The sequence below is a fragment of the Marmota marmota genome, unplaced genomic scaffold (assembly GCF_001458135.2).
Source record: "Marmota marmota marmota unplaced genomic scaffold, marMar, whole genome shotgun sequence".
NCBI lineage: Eukaryota > Metazoa > Chordata > Mammalia > Rodentia > Sciuridae > Marmota > Marmota marmota.
In genome coordinates, this window is record NW_026000093.1 from 25,222,400 (window position 1) to 25,235,358 (window position 12,959).

Here is a 12,959-nt window from a genome sequence, read left to right on the forward strand (position 1 = left end):
ATATATATATATATATATATATATATATATATATATATATATATAATTTTTTAACCCTGCTAGTAAATGTCTATACCTATATAAGAGACAGAAAACAACCCAGAATTTTTATTATATGAATGCAGCTTTAAAATGTATTCATAAATGTAATTTCTCCATAAATTTTCTATGTATATATTACATATTTAATGATTATAAAGTCATAGAATATGACATGAATTTTAAATTTCATTTCAGATGAAGATATATGATGTATATGAAATGCATTTCTTTAAATCTTACTCTTATAATATTTTACTAGTGAATCACATAACTGAATATCTATGCATTTTTTAAGATAAAAGACAATATTCATGGAAAAAGAAATAGTAACTGGAATGGTTTCACCTTATAATCCTCATTAGTCCAGATTGCCTCAGGGACCCCTCAACAAAATGAATATTTCCCTGTCAACAGATGACAGATATTACTTTCTCAGAAAACAATCAGACTCAACTTTCTTAATTTTAAATAATTTAAAACTCAACAGGAATTTTTAAAACTAAATCTCTCCCTGGTATTTTCACAGTACTAAATTGCAGTTTTTCCTCATTTTCTCTTATTTAGACATAAGCAATTTTACTAAAACTTTGTAGTTGCTGTTCTAGAGTTTGAAATGATACTTCCTCCCAGAACTAGCCTTCAAAACTCTCTAGTTCTTACTTGTGATCTACTGGCTTCCCTCTGTCCCGATACACAATATTTTCAGCAGGTCCATCTCAAAATTTGCAGTAGAAGTGTTACTGTTTAAGTGAAAGATTTCTCCCAAACTCCATATACTTTTGTACACTAAAATGTATGTTTATCCATTAAATATGTCAACATTTTGTTCTTCACCTTCTGAAAACATTAAACACACCTAGACAAAAAATGTGGTGATTCTTCTCACAGAAGCATTGAAAGTTATTGGAGTGAGGTTCTTAAGACAGATAATGCTATTCTTCAGCATATATAAAATTGTTTCTAATCAGGAAGTATATAGTGAAGAAAACTAAGATAGCTTATTCTGTTCAGTTCTCTAATTATAATTTCCCCTGCTCATCTGAAGATTAGATAAGACAGATTTCTTATGTTTCTTGGAGTAAATGGTTAATACATAAAGTTGTTAGTTAAATTATCAAACGTCATTAATTTCAAGCATTTATTGAGTGGGTTATTACAGGTTTGGTGGTGCTGAATTATTTTGAGTTCTGTATATATTCTGGTTATTAATCACTGATTATAGTGTAGCTGGCAAAGATTTTCTTCCATTCCTCAAGTTTTCTTTTTATGTTCTGAGCTTTTTAATTTAATGCCATCCCACTTATTGATTCTTGGTTTTATTTTTTGAGAATTGGGAATCTTATTAAATAAGTTTATGCTTGGGCCAATGTTTTGCTCCTTTGCTTTCTTCTAGTAGTTTCACTGTTCTTGGTCTAATTTCTAGATCTCTGATCCACTTCATGTTAATTTTTATCCAGGGTGAGAGGTAGGGATTTAGTTTCATAGTCTACATATGGATATCCAGTTTTCCCAGCACAGTCTATTTAAAAGGCTATATTTTCTCAATTATGCTTTTGGCATGTTTGTCAAGGATCAGATGAGTGCATTTATGTGGATTTGTCTCTGTGTTTTCCATTCTATTCCATTGGTCTTAACATGATTTTTATATCATAACGTGCTATTTTTGTTACTATAGTTCTGTAGTATAATTTGAGATCAGGTTTTGCTTTTCAGGATTTCTTTGGCTATTCTGCATCAACACAAAGTAGTATACATGATCAACATTCATAAATAAATAGCTTTCCTATTCTCCAATGATTAATCTTCTGGAAAGAAATCAAAGCAACTATTCTGTTCACAATAACCTCCAAAAAAAGAAAAAAGCAAATAAACAAAAAACTTGGGAATAAATCTAACCAAGGAGGTGAAAGACCTCTACAATAAAAACTTCAGCATATTGAAGACAGAAATTGAAGAAGACTTTACAAAATGGAATGACGTGTGTTCTTGAATAGGACTGCTGTTTCTAGTTTTGTGAAGATGTCCATTGATATTTTCATGGTGATTGTATTGAATCAGTAGACTGCTTTTGGTAATATGGTCATTTTGATGATACTAATTCTATGTATTTGTGAATATGATAGTTCTTTCCATCTTCAAAGTTCTTCAGTGTTTATAATTCTTCTTCAGTGTTTTTATAATTTTTTATTGAGTGGGTTATTACAGTTTGGTGGTGTTGAATTATTTTGAGTTATTTATATAAAAGATAAAAATATAAAAGTTTTATAATTTTTCTTCAGTGTTTATAATTCTCATTTCAGAGGTCTTTCACCTCTGTGGTTAGGTTTGCTCCTAAGTATCTTTCTTAATTTTTTGAGATTATTGTAAATGGAATAGTTTTCTTTCTTGGTCAGCTCATTAGTGGAGTATAAAAAAGCTATTGATTTTTGTATATTGACTGTGTATCCTGCTTCTTTGTTAAATTTGTTTACCACCTCTAAAAGTCTTTTAGTTTCTGAGTCTCTAGATATAGGATATTTTCATGAGCAAGTAGATGATTTGACTTGTAAATATTCTATCCTTATTCTCTGTGTTAGGTATTTTGATTATGTCACAGAGAGATTTTTTTATGATCTTATCTATTTGGGGTTCCATATTCATCCCATATGATTATATTCATTTCATTGAAAATGGCTGGAAATTTTTCTGCTATTAATTCACTGGAAGTGTTCTTAATGCTATTAGACTATGATTCTGTGCCCTCTTTTAATTGATGAGTCTTAAGTTCGGTTGCTGAATGACCCAGAGATTTTATGTATCCTGATCATGGTCTTCTGCAGTCTGGCTGGGCACAAAATCACGAGCCACTCACAGCCTTGTAGATTCAAACAGCAAGTCTTTATTCCCGACCTCTCACCGGCACTCTACACGCACATTCTGGGGAAAATCCACACTCTCCACCGGGCTCTGAATCCCAAATACTCTCCGAATCCCGCGAGAACTCAACGGGAACTCAAGGAGCAGGCAGGCGCCTGAGACAGCAGGATACGCCCTATTCCCAGCAGGAATCACCTTAAACCCGGATTGCCCTAAACCCGGATCCGCCCTAAACCCTGATCTGCCCTAAACCCGGATCCTCCCTGGTCCTTGAGCAGGGTCACCTTACTCAAACATTCATGCAATGTCACTGCAAATGACCTGGGTCCAAGGCAAGCCCATTTCCACAATGGAGAGTCCTCCCTCTAAGCAACATGGGGTAGGCTGACAAAGAAATTGCCATGCGTCATTCCTACTTGGCAATGGCTCTCAGCAATGGTCCTTTATTTTTATTTTTTCCCTAGACACTACTGAGTGTTTGTGTTCAAATATCCTGTCTTTGAGGCCTGAAGATATACAAAACAGATTTTGTACATAATATAATTTGTTGGTGATGTTTTCAAGTGGGTTTTTATTTGATTCATTGTGTCTTTCATGTCAAGGAGTTGTGGTTGGTTTATTTTCAAAATCTCTCTTTCTACTGAAAGGGTCTTCCACCTTCAGCATATGCTCTCTTAATTTCCTCACCAGATTTTCTTTAATTCATTAATCATTTTAATAATTAAAAAAAAAAATTTCTCTGAAACTTCATCCCCTTCCATGTGTATGTTTCTTCCTTGGAGGATTGTTAATTTTGCAAGGGCTGTGGGGAGATTTGTTCACCTGATTGATTATGTTTTCAGTGGTCTTAGATTTATTCATCTGTTGAGATGGAGTCCTGAGCTTTTGTGAGGATACCTTGGTGTGCAGTTCTCTCCTTTGTAATAAGTCCTGTGTTGTTGGTACATCTTAACTTCAACATGTAGGCTTACTGTAATACAAGAGTTAGTTTCAACCACCAATGCTTCTCAGTTTGCCAATATGGAATTTCTGATTTTATACCCTCATGTAGAGCTCCTATAACATTGTAAGTTTTTCTGAGTCATTGTTTTGTAATCTTTCTATGATTTTTCTGCAGGAGTATGTTTCTAACAGTGCTTTTGCTGTGCCCCTCTAGTTGTTCTTATTGGGGCCTAGTCCTTGATTTGGAGTTTTAGTCTTTCCTATTCTATGCATGAAAGTATTTTTGAAGTTTAAGTGGTTTCGGTTTGTGTGTGCAGGAAAGCACACTGTCCTTTTGCTGAGTTGTGGTGGATTTAGCTGCAGAGTCTCTACCCTGTGAACTCAGTGAATTAGTTGTTTCCCAGCCCCTCTCAGAGAAAAAGAGAAACAAGCAACAAAAGCAGTGATCAATATACTGCATTAGAATCAATGTCTGATGTCTACTATGCTAAGTGTCCCATTAAATATTTTAACAAAAGAAATGGCTTAACTCAAGTTAAGCCCATCCCTCTGTTCCATGGGTTCCCCTGTGCCAAGTTTTCTTTACAGACTCACTCTTTCTTTCTACTTAGGACACTCCTCCCTTCCTCAGTGAACCAGTGTTGTGGCATTATTAGATAATTTCTCAAGATATTCTTTCCCATTCCATTTCCAAAGCACCCAAATCTGTCTTTTTAATTCTGACATTGAATTGCGGTGTATTCCTTCTATCACCAACGTCACTGGGAAGCATATCCCATTGCTTGAATCCAGAACCACAGAAACTGAGAATCACACCCTTCTTCTACTCTGCCGTTTTTTCCTACCCAATAGAACTTCTTAAAGGTTAAAGGTCCAATGGTCAAATATGCATAAATTCAGGAACAGTTTGCATAACACCAATACAACTTGCTCTTGTCAAAGATTTTTGACTTTGATCTGTACAGTATACAGCCTTGAATTTTTTTTCAAATAGAACATAAAACTTTTGGTAGTGTAGCATTATAATCTGAATACTAAGAAATCCAATTTTCTTGGTTCGAACTATACTTTTAAATTCATTTGTGTTTTCTTTTGCTCAATTTATACTTAAAACTTGAAAATTGCAGGATGTGCTTGAATAGTCAGAATATTATTTATGCCTTTTTAAAGGAAACTGGAGTGTTTTTTTCTCAGAATCTAACCTGTCAATCACTCAGCAGTCCTTTTCTTCCTCTCTGTGCCAAAATCCACTACTTCTAGGTTGTTTGGCTTTCTGTTAGCCCTCACAAGCTGAAATCCTAAGCTGAATAAACCATCAATATTTATTTTATAAATTTTCCTACTTTATATCAGAAAGGCAGATTGTGCATTGGAGGAGTGAAATCCCAACAGTACTAATTAAATATCAAGAACCCCAACCTACCTATGATGCATTTTTCTAAATAGCTCTCTTCAATTGGCCTTGAACTCCTGAAAGTTTCCATATTCAATACTTCTGAGCTTCTTTGTTCACTTCAATATTCAAAAAGTGCTGATCTATGACAGATGCATCAGCAAAACTTTGGCTACCATGTGGTGTTCTGAATGGACTACACGAGAAAACTCCAACCACAACCCTGTATCTCACTCAGCTCAAAGTTCATGTTGCTTTTGTTCTTCAATTCTCTGGAGCATGTTATTCATATAAAGCCAAAATGTGCAACCAAGCACACTCTAATAGGTTTTGGTAGTTGATTTGGAATTGGATTCCCTTTTCTAATCATTTCTAAGGTACATGTTGAAACACCATGAAATTGAATGAATAGTTTGTTCAATTTTGTTGAAAAAGAAGTGATTAATTTTAAGCAAGAGGGCCTCAGCTAGATCACAGTTAGGAGGATTTAAAGTACTTCAACAACAGACTTACCTGGGAAGAGAAACCTTTGCTTTTCAGGTGGGGGGGCAGGCAGAGAGAGAGAGAGAGACAGAGAGAGAGAGAGAGAGAGAGAGAGAGAATCTGTCTTTGTGTTTACCAGGTTGAAAATAACTGTTAATTTGTTCTTGATTCAAATCATAATTTGGTTAAGGTTAACTTATATATCACACTCAGGAAAACTGTTACTTCAAATAATCTTTTTTTTTTAATTTTTTATTGTTGGTTGTTCAAAACATTACAAATTTCTTGACATATCATATTCCACACTTTGATTCAAGTGGGTTATGAACTCCCACCTTCACCCCATACACAGATTGCAGAATCACATCAGTTACACATCCATTGATTTACATATTGCCATACTAGTGTCTGTTGTGCTCCGCTGCCTTTCCCATCCTCCACCATCCCCCCTCCCCACCTCTCCCCTCCCCTCCCCTCCTGGCTCTCTACCCCCTCCACTGTATAACCCTGAGGGTCTCCTTCCATTTCCATGCAATTTCCCTTCTCTCTCCCTTTCCCTCCCACCTCTCATCCCTGTTNATGAAATTAATATCTATTGGAAAAATAATATGATGCATAAACATTTACCTACTAACCAGAATTAATGTTTTTTTAAAAATAATTTTGTTATATTTTCTTCATCTATTTTTATTCAATTGATAAAATATACTGTAGATAGATTTTAGACCCCTTCTCCATATCTGACCACTTTTTCTTCCTTTAAGGTAAGCATGATCATGAATTTTGTGTGTGTGTGTGTGTGTATGCAATCTTTTTATATATATATATACACATATATACACATATATATGTATATATATATATACATATATATGTGTATATATGTGTATATATATATATAAAAAGATTGCATACACACACACACACACACAAAATTCATGATCATGCTTACCTTAAAGGAAGAAAAAGTGGTCAGATATGGAGAAGGGGTCTAAAATCTATCTACAGTATATTTTATCAATTGAATAAAAATAGATGAAGAAAATATAACAAAATTATTTTTAAAAAAACATTAATTCTGGTTAGTAGGTAAATGTTTATGCATCATATTATTTTTCCAATAGATATTAATTTCATATTGCTCATCAGTAACCACTGGAAAACCTACATGAATTTAGGAAAATATTATTTATTTAAGTAAAGACAATCATCCCTTTTATTATTTGGTATATTTAATCTTAGATAGCCTTGATGTAGCAGTCACCAAAATATGTACTTCTAGTCTGTATGTATTTAGTATCACAAATTATCCAAGATTTCTAGATTTCAAAATTTATGTGTTAGACCACTGAGGTTTTGTGATGAAGGCAGTGTTGGATTCCCAGGTTCTTTGAAACTCTGGCTCAAATAAGCAATAAATAAGACTTCTCTTTCTACTATTTTACCATTATGCTAGTCTCAATGTTTGTGTTTTTCCAAAATTCATATGTTGAAACCTAATTGCCAATGATGGCTTTAGGAGATGGGGCATTTGGGATAAGGTTCTGAGAATGGAGTCTCATGGTGGGATTGGTGTCCTTATGAAAGAGGCCTCAAAGACCCATTTGCCCTTCCACCACAGGAGACACAGGTGCCATTTCCGAACCAGAAAGCAGCCCTCAGCTGACCCCACAATTGCCAGCACTTTGACCTTGGGCTTCCAGATTCCAGAAGTTCGAGATATAAATTTATGTTGTTGATAGACTTCCCAGTTTATATTTTGCTATAACAGCCCAAACACATTAAGACAACTATGTTGCATCTAGAACCTACATATTACTTGAAATAAACACATGTTACTTTTCAGAAACCACCACCAAAAGATGAAGAAAAACAGAAAGGGGGCAGGGAGGGAGAGCTATTGCTATTTTGAAAAATCTATTATACTTGAATCCTTTTGTTTTCTGGTAAATTGAAATTTGAAAATTTTCCCCAAAATTTTGAATTGAAATTTAGCCTTTAGCCTACTTAGAGAGTATCCCTCCCATGTCCCCAGACCCACAGGGGGAACTTACTAGGCACTGTGACCAACGCAGTATTACCAGTTCCTCAGCATAGAGCCTGCTTCCCTAGCGTACTTGAGTGGAATTGCTAGTCTACCGTGTGAGTTCTTGGTAAAAGGATGATTTCCAGTGCCCACTTCCACCACATAGATGAAGTAGCTGCATCTTTCTTCAGCTATAATATTAGCACTTGTCTGAAGATTCACCAGTAAGACACTTGTGCCAGGGACATTGAACACTGAGCATGTGGATAGTGGAGGTAAGAACATTGCAGAAGATTCTGTGATGACAAGATGGTTTGGGTGGGCAGTAGTAGAATTAACAAGCCTGCAGCTGCAGCAGATTGGCTGTATAATACTGGTAAGAATAGCTTCTGTGAGCCAAGCTCTTCAGCCTCAATTCAGTGAATTAGCTGAATAACCTCTCTGCTCATATAATGCAGAGTTGCTCTCTGTTGCTTACAACTAAGAAGTCTGATCTACTAAACCTTCAAGATAAATAAATTTCCTCTCTCAAAAGGGCAAACATATAAGCCTGTTTTTATAGGTTTTTGAAAAAAAAATGAACAGAGAAATAAAAATTTCATCTTGAAATAGATTCTTAGATACATCTTGTGTCTGTATTTTAAATATAGGCCTTCCTCTGTCTTTCTGTGCTCTGTAATCTTCCAGTTTTCCATGCAAGATCCCAGATAGAAAAATGTGAAGGGAAAAGCACTGTTCAATCTCTGTGTCACTTGCATATCATTGCTAGAGTCTGGAGCCCACTAAATCATAAAATGAAAATTAGAAAAAATTCAAATTATTTTCTCAATATTAAAGAAACTGACAAATAATTGTTAATAACTAAAAGTGTAATAGTCAATACAAGAACCAAATATATTCTTGCCTCAGAGATCTCAACTAAGATCTTCTAATTTTTCATTCTTAATATCACCTGGACTGAAACAGCTGATCTCTGAGAAAGTAAAAATCATAAGTAGGAGTTTATATTTGTGATGTTCCCGGTTTTTATGAGTTGAATTGTGTCTCTCCAAAACAAATATATAGACGCCTTTACTCTGAGTACCTCAAAATATGAATATATTTAACTGATAGGGCATCTAAAGAGGTGGCTAAACTAAAATGAGGTCCTTGAGATGGATCCTAGGCAATTATACCATTGTCCTTACAAGAAGAGTAAATTCCAACATACAAAAAGACGATAGGGATGCACATACACAGAGAAAAGACCATTCGACACAGCAACAAGGTGGGGACATGCAAAGAACAAGCAAAGAAGATAAACCCAATGTGTTGACACTGAGCAGGGACTTCTAGCCTACAAAAGAGTAAGACCATACATCATTTCTGTTGTCTAAGTCACACCTTTGGTGGTGGTTCCTTGTTGACTAGTATAACTGGGTTTTAATAAAATTGTGTCTTGGGGAAAATGGAATTCAGATTATTTATATTTGGTATATAATAGAGAGCCCCAGACTAAGAAATATATTAAGAAAGCAACTCAATGTGATATAAAATGATAAAGTAAAAAGATTAGGCTCTGGTTTTATTGTCTTGCATTTCGGTGTGCATATCATTTTTCTTTCACCTTTGATTCTAAGATATATTGGTATAAGGTTGCCAATTCTTCGTCTAAGTAAAGAGTAGGATTCTAATTCAGGGAATTAAGCCCTTTTAACTTTTCTTTTGTTATTACAATGTCTTATTTTTTTATGTGATATTAATAGTAGGTTGTGGCACTTTTGTTCTTTCATTGATATTAACCTCCCTTATTTAATATAATAAGTTTAGGGGCTGGGCTTATAGCTAAGTGGCAGAGTGCTTGCCTCGTCCAGGTGAGGCACTGGGTTCCATCCTTAGCACCACATAAAAAATAAATAAACAAAGGTATTCTGTCCATCTACAACTAAAAATATTTCTAAAAGCAAAAAAATAACAAGTTTAAGCCCTCTGTCATGGTAAGAGATGTTTAGTCATTTGGGGAAAAAAATTAAAATAATTTGCTACAGAAGTTAGCTTAAAAGCAGACAAAAGGAGCTGGGTGCCATGGCACATGCCTGTAATCCCAGTGGCTTGGGAGGCTGAGGCAGGAGGATGGGGAGTTCAAAGCTAGCCTCAGCAATTTAGCGAGGCCCTAAGCAACTCAGTGAGATCCTGTCTCTAAATAAAATACAAAATAGGTCTGGTGATGTGGATCAGGGGTATAGCACCCTGGGTTTAATCCCCAGTCCAAAATAAATAAATAAGTAAATAAACTAGGGGATTCATCTGAGAGATAGCAAAGAGAAGCAATGCTTCCTACTCCTTAGCCAACTTATAGAAACAAATAAGTATTGCCAGTAAAATGGTAGTCAAACAGCTTGCAGGACAAAAGAAAATGACAGAAATTGGACTTTATCAGAAATTTTCTCATTCCTAATTCAGTAATCTTTGTACTTTAACTTAGAATTACTTAATTTTCAATTAAACTAAAAGGTATGATATGTAATAAGTCAACTTGTTCAGTGTCCTGTACACATATTTATAACTGACACTCAGTAAATGTTGCAGTCATTTCCTCCTGTTATTAAGGAAACATAAAACTTGAAAAAAAAATCACTTAGCAGAAAGCAAAGAAAAAACTTTTTAAAAAAATATTAAAGTAAAATTAACATGAACATGATATTTTGTTATTTTAATATTGGGACATATTAAGCAAAAAAAAAGAAGCAGAGCAAATAGATGAGCAATATCATGAAATATATATGCGCAGATAAAGGCTATTTGAAGTGTATATGAATAATTTGAATTTCATGTGCAAAGAAATACCATATTTGAAGGATGTGAAGGAGGAAGTGATGTGGTCAAAGCAATATATTTGCAAGATGACTTTGGCAGCTGTGTCTGGCAACATATTATAGAAACACAAAAACCTGGAGGAGAGGTGAGGCTACATATGTGGAAGTTGGGTAAGGAAAACCAAATTGACCAGATGTGAAATACATGAATACAGAAACAGAGTAAAGGATGTTATAAAGAAGAAACACTGACAGAATTTTTTTTCAGTTAGTTCCAAAATAACACTAAGTGGTTGATTTTAGGATGTGGAGTTTAAATCAATTTTTAATTGTTTTTAAAATGGTTTTGACAAATTGTTTGCAGAGCTGCTAATTTGATAGCCAATCTTTAATTAATTTTAAAATCAATTTGAAGAGGTTGATTTTAGGATATGGAGTCTAAAGATGGAAAAACTAGAGTAATGGAATAGAAAGAACCAGAGGCTAGAAAGATCAAAAGCATTGATAACATAAAGAAAATATTTGTAATAATGTGACTTATTTGGATTATAGAAAAAAATTCTAAACTAAACATGAGAAAAAATATTGTCTACATCTCATTTCTCATGCCAGGATTGTTAATTTCTGGCATATACTTCTAGTTAAACACATATATGTACATATACATATATGTGTGCAGTTACATACACATATACACATGGTTTTGTATATTATTTCTCTATATTTTAGCATAAACATTTTGATTATGTATATAGTTAATCACAGCCTTAACTTTTCTATATTTATCACACATTATTCTACTAACTCTATTCCATGAGATCTTGAAAAATTATTTATAAAAATAAGGTTCAAGTTCAAGTTACATTTTGAAGCACTCCATTATAATATTTCTTGCTTCCTTCTATATGAAGAAATACAAGAGTTAAAAAATGACCATATTTTAGAGTTCTTGCACATTCTAAATAAGTATTTAACTTCACATAATTAATCAGATCCTAAATACTTACGCTTTTCTTAGAATACTTTTAAGGATTGTTTCTTAATACAAGTTTGGGGAAATATTGTTCTATTTTAATGTTTATATTCTTTTCCATTCTATAGATATACTTAAGCAATCCACTATTATTAAAATTTAGGTCAGTTTTTTTTTAATTAACATAGAGTTAGGATGAAATTCCTTGTCTCTATAACTTTTAGTGCTTATTTGATTATTTTTATAGCACTTTTCCATCCATGGAACTGTTAGAGAAAATGTGTACAAATAAGTATACACTTAAAGACACATTGTTATATTATCCTTCAGAAAGCATATATTAATTTATACTTCTATATACATTGTTTGCATATCTGCAAATTTGATAGTCAATTTGTAATTGATTTTGACAAATAGAGTACTTTTCTGAGCTGCATTTATGGGACAGATGTTGATAGTTTTACTTTAAAATTTCTGTTTTACTGTTAAACCATCTTAATTGCTTTTTTTTTTTAATATATCAAGGATTAAAATCAGGGGCACTCAATCACTGAGCCACATCCGCAGCATTTTTCAATATTTTATTTAGAGATGGAGTCTTGCTAAGTTGCCTTAGGGCCTTGCTTAATTTGCTGGCTTTGATCTTATGATCCTCCTGCCTCAGCCTTCCAAGCCATTGGGATTATAGGAGTGCCCGCATTGGCCCTGGCTTAAAGTTACTCTTTGTTAAAATAAATGAAAATAGGTGGAAAATCATTATCCTAAAAATTAGAGATGGGAAATACTTTTCCAAAGCCACACACTAGGCAGCAGAGATGGTTATAGAACATGTCTCATTACTATCTCTATTGTTGTCTAAGTCACCAAACTATGCTGCTTCTCAGGAGAAAAATTTCCCATCATGCAATCAAACTTGCCAAATTCTAATTGCCATGTCACATAGTACAGTCAAAAACACTAGGCTTTATTTATAACTCAGCCATTTCCAGTTGTATGAACAATGCTCATCAAAAATTTAGTGGTCAATTAAAAATAATAATTAAATAAATAAAAATTAAAAAGAAAAAAAAGAATTTAGTGGTTGCTTTCTAGTTCAAACATTCTATAATAGTGGATGTAAGAGAGAATATTACATCTCCTTACATTCCACAGACTTTCGTTTTAAATTTTGGACATCAGTACTTTCTGATCCTATTCACTATAAATAACGATTAACTTTATTTGGCAGATTATTAGTTGGAATCTCCTACGAAACAAAAATCAAGAATGAAAGAAAAAAAAATGTTCTCAAAATAATTCCACTCTACAGAAAGTTTACAAGAATAGTACTAGAATTCCTGGATATCATTCACCCAGGTCCCACAAATATGAATATCTGACTATATTTGCTTTACCATTGTTTCTAGATGATTTGTGGAAAGTTTTTCTCTGAAGCAATCAAGAGTAAGT